Source organism: Lynx canadensis, chromosome X, assembly GCF_007474595.2.
Source record: "Lynx canadensis isolate LIC74 chromosome X, mLynCan4.pri.v2, whole genome shotgun sequence".
Classification (NCBI taxonomy): Eukaryota; Metazoa; Chordata; class Mammalia; order Carnivora; family Felidae; genus Lynx; species Lynx canadensis.
The window spans coordinates 90,097,621-90,104,963 of NC_044321.2; positions in this window are offsets into that span (position 1 = coordinate 90,097,621).

A 7,343-nucleotide genomic window follows, 5' to 3' on the forward strand; every position below is an offset into this window, starting at 1 on the left:
GATGCTTGAATTTTTGCTTACTGGTCCATAGTAGTTTAGCCTAGCGTCTTTGGGTTTGAATTTTGCCTTTCTTCCTTTCCACAAAGTTTGTGTAAGGGCGTCTCACTTTCCTGTTCCATGAAATTATGATGATGACAATATCTGTTCTGTAAGGTTATTGTGAGGTTTGTATATTGCTATGTAACAGTGCTTGGCTCGTACGAAGTCCTCAATAAGTGTTTTCTGTTAGTATTATTTTTTCATTATTATTTTAAAAGATTTTTATCAGCAGATAGATGGAAGTCTGGGAGAACTGCTGGTAAACCGAGCTTAACGTGCTGGTAAAAGTATTCTGTAGTGCTTTGCAACAATTTGCTTTAAATGTACAATGATGTTTTAGGATAGTAATTGAATTGTGAAGAAAGTGCCATATCGGGAAAGGAATACAGAGATGAGACTTAAAAGAAGAAAAAGAGTAGCTTAAGGAGAGAGTGTAGAAAGAGAAAAGGACCTCAGACCTGAACCTTAGAGCAAACCCACCAACTGGAGTTAGCAAAGTTAGATGGAGCTAGTAAAGCCAAAAGAGGAGAGTTCGAGAAGTAGAACTAGAGTATCTACACAAAACACAAGGGAGGAGACACATTTTACAAGGGATAGGTCAGCAGTTTCAAATACATCTGCAGAGGAAGCAAGGATGATTAGGTTGAGAAGTCTATTCATTTTTGTTAGATTGTTTCTTGATAGCAAGGATCGAGTTTTACCAATATTTGTATTCATTTTGCCGGCATGGTGCCTGGCTCATGGTAGGTAGTCAATGTACACTTGTTAAATGAATGAATGAGAGGGACGTGGGAAAGGGGATTTTCCATGGAGTTTCACGACAGAAATCAGATTTCAAAAGGTAAAAAGTAATTGGATGCTGAGAAGATGGGAGGCACCAGTTGAGGAAATGGTTATATCACAGGTGGGAGAATTAGGAACATAACTGAAAGAAGTCACGAGTAAATAAAAGGTCTTTTTGAAAACACTGTTGGCGGGGGGGGGGGGGGGGGGGGGGGACCTGGGTGTATTTTTTATCTAGAGAGAAGAGAGCAGTAAAGAGGAAGCGACTGAAGATGTCCCCAAAAGAAGAGGTGAATGATGGAAAAAGAAATAGGATGGGAAGGAGAACGTACAAGTGGAACACCTTATCCTCTGTGATTTAGGAAAGGAAGGTCTACGGCCATACCACCGTGAACGCGTCCGATCTCATCTGATCTAAGAAAGGAAGGTCTGACCAAGGTGATGTTTGGGGATGGAAGGGAGGGACCATTAGAGATAATGTGTCGGGTGGTCTAAGTGTCCTTGGTATTGGAGAGTATAGGTGGGGCTAGGGAATTGAACCAGAAAGATCAGAAACAACTCTACAGGATGCTTTATCTCTGATCTGTGGGGTGGAAGATTGGGCCCACTGGCCTTAGCCAAAGGCTAAGGGTTTCACGTATTCCTCGGGTTCTGAAATTATTTACTAAGAATATTTTGTATATTTGGAATTAATTTAAGTCATTCATACTAAAGCTGGAGGAAATAGATAGGTAGATAAATCTTTTAAGCACCAAGCAGCACTTTTATAAAATGGTGTAAATTCATGTCGAGTCCTAAGAATGTTCATTATTATCAATAGTCACTTTGGCAGAGCATAATTAATTTTATTTCGTTTGCTCTCTCAACGCTAAGGCAATAACATTTTTGAATCTCGGAAAAGAGATGCTTTAGTGTTTTCATGACAATAATTCAAATGTGTCACCGTCACATTTGTAGCTCTGTGGATTCCAGGATTTGAATTTAATCAGCCTCTGTTAAATAGTTTTTGGTGAGTTCTTTTGTTTTTGTGTTTTAATGTTTTTGCCTCATCATTTAAAAAAATTTTTAAAGGTTTTATTTAAATTCCAATTAGTTAATACACAGTATAATGTTAGTTTCAGGTGTATAATATAGCGATTTAACATTTTGGTTTTTAAATTTTTTTATGTTTAGCTTTGAGAAAAAGAGAGAGAGAGAGAAAGCGCACAGGGAAGAGGCAGAGAGAGAGAGAGGGAGAGACAGAATCCCAAGCTAACAGCACAGAGCCCAATCCGGGGCTCAAACTCATGAACCATGAAGTCATGACCTGAGCCAAAGCCAAGACTCCCACGCTTAACTGACTGAGCCACCCACGTGCCCCATGATTCAACATTTCCATACAACACCTGGTGCCTCATGACAACAGGTGCCTCAATACTTTTTTTCAAAAGAGAAGGATTGATGTATGTCTGAATGAGAGCAACTGGACTGAATCTGAGCCAAAAATTTCAAGTTGATTTGGTCCATTTTCCTTAGAGTTTTGGATGTTTCTGTTACAGGAAGTTGCTTAAAATCTCTAGGTTTTTCCACGTCCACAGCTTTTAACATCTAGATTTCACCCTCAATGTCTCTTTCCGTTTGCTTCAGTGGAGAGAGCAAGAGAGAGTGAGCTGATGAGAGGCAGAGAGAGGGGGACAGAGGATCCAAAGTGGGCTCTGTGCTGACAGCAGAGAGCCCGATGTGGGGCTCCAACTCATGAACCATGAGATCATGACCTGAGCAGAAGTCAGATGTTCAACTGACAGAGCCACCCAGGTGCCTCAGATCTGGATCAAATTTAATACTTGGTGCTTCCTTGAATTTTGGGGGCAGCCTACAGCTTTTATATTGGCCAGTTTATAACAAAAGCTGATTTTCCCCTCTTGCAGTTCTTCGTGATTTTCCCTGTTCATTCTGCTCTTTGACAGCAAAATTACTCTCTAAAAACTTCAATGTGTGGTTTAAAATCTGAATTCCGATTGCTGAGAGTTTCAGGGTTTTACGCTTTTTGTTTTTGTTAAGGCAGGATGTTTTGATTTTTGAGAACTTGTTCATCAACTATCCAGCTTATTTTGCATGGATTTTAAGTTACCTTTTAACATCTCTGTCTTTCGTGTTTAGTATATTTAAGGTGGACACCATTATTGTAACCCATTGGCCACGAGTTCCTGAGGCTCAGTTCTACCACATTTTATTAAATTGTAAAGATATAGTTTTAACTCTCAAGCATGTAGATGAAAAGGCTGCATTCAGATATTTTCTGCCCACAGTAAGTTCCATAACTGAGCGAGTTTCCATCTTCACTTTGGCCAGTAGATATCTTAAAACCAAATTTGAAGTCTACTTTCAGTAACTTCATACGACCACACGTATACATTTCTAGCGGCTGATCTCCCCCGCCCACTAGTTTTATGATTTTCCATTTGTCCTGTTTCTTTAAACTTTTTGTTTGAGGCTCCTGGCTGGCTCAGTCGGTTAAGTATCTGACTTTTAATTTTGGCTCAGGTCATGATCTCATGGTTCATGAGTTTGAACCCCCTGGCAAATATCTCTCTGCCCCTCCCTTGCTCGCACGCTCTCTCAAAATAAATAAATAAACTTAAAAAGTAAAATACACTGTTTTTTTTTTCTTATTTTATACATGCTTATGACTTCAAGCCCTTGGCAGAAGGAGGTAGATGATAAGTAAATACAGATAAATGGGGTCTATAGCACAGACTTCCTATAACCTCCTGGTTTTCTGGAAGACACTTTAAGAAATTTGTTATCACCTCCTAAACCAGCACTACCATGGACAGAAATGTTTACCTAGTCACTTCCTAAGAGGTTTCTGCGGAGGAGCCACACGACATAAATCTGGAGAAACTTCCAGCCACATCGACTGCCATTATCTTATCCCTGAAGGGTCAATAACCTTGCAGAGTAGGCGTTTGCAACAGAGCTGGGGAAAGTGCCTTAGCAAGTTAGGGCCATGCCATCTTCTACTCAGGGCCACTGCTTAGAACTGCTGCAAGTATTATAATCTTAAAAAAATGCCTGGCCATGAACTCTCTGAATATGGTACAACTTCTGTCTTCTGTTACCTTGAAACAGAAATGCTTACCTGAAGTAAGGCGATGTGACATTATGTGATACCGCTAGGATGTTTAAAAAATGCATATCGGAAGACAAAGTCTAAGAATGGCCCTTCCTTTTTGAGAATCTGCATGGTATAACCTTGAGTCAGTGAGCGCAACTTCAATCATCCAAAGCCTGAGCATAGGTTTGTATATTTGCAGGGACCTGTAGATTTGGGGCACGCGTGCGGTCTGTGCTCTGTTGACTCAGTTGGTCCGAATTCTGAGTGTTTTGAGCAGGCTTAATATTGGTAACTGCTCTTTTGATCTAGGAGACATTTAGCAATACTGTTTTACCACCTAGGAGCTTTTTCTGGGCCATTAAAAATGTCAAATTGAATCCAGTCAAGAGTTTTACCATGTTCTCCATATACAGGGTGATTCTGCTGAATCTTATTGAAGAAATCATCAAGCAGTATTGAGTTTGATGGTGCAACTCAGGGTCGTAAGCCCTCAGAGCTGTTGCTGAGGATTTTGTTATTTACGTTTCTGACCTCAGGGTGGAAACGTGCCCCTTTTGACAATTTCACGCAATACGTGGATCTCAGGTGAAGGTAGAAAGATGAGCGATCTTAAAATGGCATATGTTTGTGACCCGCAGATGGTCAAGAACACCTTATGAGTCTGCTTCGCATTTTCAAAGTCTATATCAAGGTAAAATGGAATCTCTTGGCACGTTTGGCTTCACAACACTCACCTAGCATCAGAGTACCATTCCTTCCACACAACACACAAGTATTATACGAAAACATTGCCTTGCTTCCTGGAAGAAGAACACATAGTAGTTCATGAAGGAACAAGCTGAAAGTTTCTACTTAGCTGGCAGTTGAGATTTGAGATGTTATTTAGGTCCCAGTGGGGGAGTAGGCGGATGGGGCAACAGGTGGTTAACCTGACCTAGGCTGATAAAGACTGGGTGCTGGGTGTCAGCATGGCAGAACTTCCTGCTGGAGACAGGGTGGGCCTCTTGTGATCTATCCTGGTTTGCCTGTGCTTCTGAACTACCTTATTCTTTTTTTTTATTGAACAAATTTTGCATACAACAGTTGTGTAAATTGAAGGCGTACAACCTGTTAACTTTGATAAATTTATATATTGTAATATGTTGCCATTATAGTGATATTTATCACATTATATAAGTATAGTGCAGCATTGTTGTCTATAATCGTTAAACTGTACATTAGAGCACTGTGGCTTGTTTAGGAGTCATTGCGAGTTTGTACCCTTAAACAGCACCCACCCCCTCTTCCTGCTCCCTCTCCCCTGGTAACCAACATTTTACTGTTTTTTTAAACAGATTTGATTTTTTGTAATTTTTTAATGTTTATTTTTGAGAGACAGAGAGCGCGCGCGCGCACGAGTGGGGGAGGGGCAGAGAGAGAGGGAGACACAGAATCCGAAGCAGGCTCCAGGCTGTGAGCTGTCAGCACAGAGCCCGATGCAGGACTCAAACCCACGAACCCTGAGATCATGATCTGAGCTGAAGTCCGGCACTTAACCAACTGAGCCACCCAAGCACCCCCGATTTTTTTTTTTAATTCCACATATAAGTGATATTGTACAATACTTGTCTTTCTCTGTCTTACTTATATCACTTAGCGTAATGTGCTTAAGGTCCATCCATGTTGTCACAAATGGCAGGATATCCTCCTTTCTGATGGATGAATAATATTCCATTGTGTATATTTACAACTGTTTTACACATTCATCCATTGGTGGGCATGGAACAAACTGATCAAAAATGGCAGAAGAACTAAATAGACATTTTTTCCCAAAAAGGACATGAAAATGGCCAACAGGTACATGAAAAGATGATCAACATCACTCCTCATCAGGGAAATGCAAATCAAAATTACAGTGAGCTATCCCCTCACACCTGTTAGAATCATCAAGAAGACAAGAGACAACAGGTGCCGAAGACGATGTGGTGAAAAGGGAACCCTTATACACTGTTGGGGGGAATGTAAATGGGTCAACCACTATGGAAAACAATATGAAGTTTCCTCATGGGGCGCCCGGGTGGCGCAGTCGGTTAAGCGTCCGACTTCAGCCAGGTCACGATTTCGGGGTCCGTGAGTTTGAGCCCCACGTCAGGCTCTGGGCTGATGGCTCAGAGCCTGGAGCCTGTTTCCGATTCTGTGTCTCCCTCTCTCTCTGCCCCTCCCCCGTTCATGCTCTGTCTCTCTCTGTCCCAAAAATAAATAAACGTTGAAAAAAAAATTAAAAAAAAAATGAAGTTTCCTCAAAAAATTTAAAATACAAATGCCATACAATCCAGAAATTCCACTTCTGGGTATACACCCAAAGGAAATGAAAACAGGATTTTGAAGAGATATCTGACCTCCCTTGTACTTAACCTATAAATGGCAGTCTAACTCTGACTTCCTGTGTCCCTGACACTTTCACCTCTGGAAAACCATAATTTAACGTCCTAGTCTCCATGTTTAAAACCAAGCATGATACAATGGTTCCATCACCACCCCCAATGCCTGCCCTTTTTCCTGGTAGTTTTACTTCTCTATTTGATCCTTGATCACTTCCAAACTCAGACAAACCTAGTCATTGTTATCCAAAAGGAAGGGCCTGGGTCCTAAACACTCTATGAAAACAGGTTCAAATAAAATATGTGTGTGTATATGTATATGTATATGTATATGTATGCACACACATATATGTTTTTTTCTCTTGTGCTATGGCATTGTGTTGCTAAGAGAGATATTCAAAATATTTAACAATCAGAACACAATGCCAACAGTCAAGGTGACTCTGCAAGTCTTGGAAACTTTTAAGGCTGTAATTGGGCATATCAGCTGAATATCAGCCTTGGCCATAACATTTCCACCAGATGAATCCTAAAGCATTTTACAAGCATAAAGTCAGTCTTTAATCAATCAATCAATGAATCAATCAATCAATTAAATGTTTATTGCAAACCTACTATGTGCCACACACTGTAAAGTACTGGTTATAATAAGACCTATGAGCTAAAAAAAATTTATAAGCTATTCCTATAATTATACGAGGGTTGGGAACTGTGTTAGATTTCCTCCGAAATCTAGAAGAATAAACACTCTGTGCTGATGGGAAACTACGTTCCTAATGATTTGGACAATCTAAAAGTGATAAGCATTGGGTTTTCTTATTTATAATATCAGTAGGGGAAGGATTTAGGATGTTTTTTTCTCCGTTCTGGGGCCCCAAAGAACTGTACAGGGAGAGGTGAGTTAACTAAACCCTTAAGCGTAATGCCTAGGAAGGAGAGGGAAAAGAAACTTTCATATTACTTCTGGATTCTCATATTTTTATTAAATTAAAGAGAACTTATTTCCAACAACATTATTCTTAATTTCTTCAGGTGCTTTGATAGTTGGTGAGGACCTGAAACTA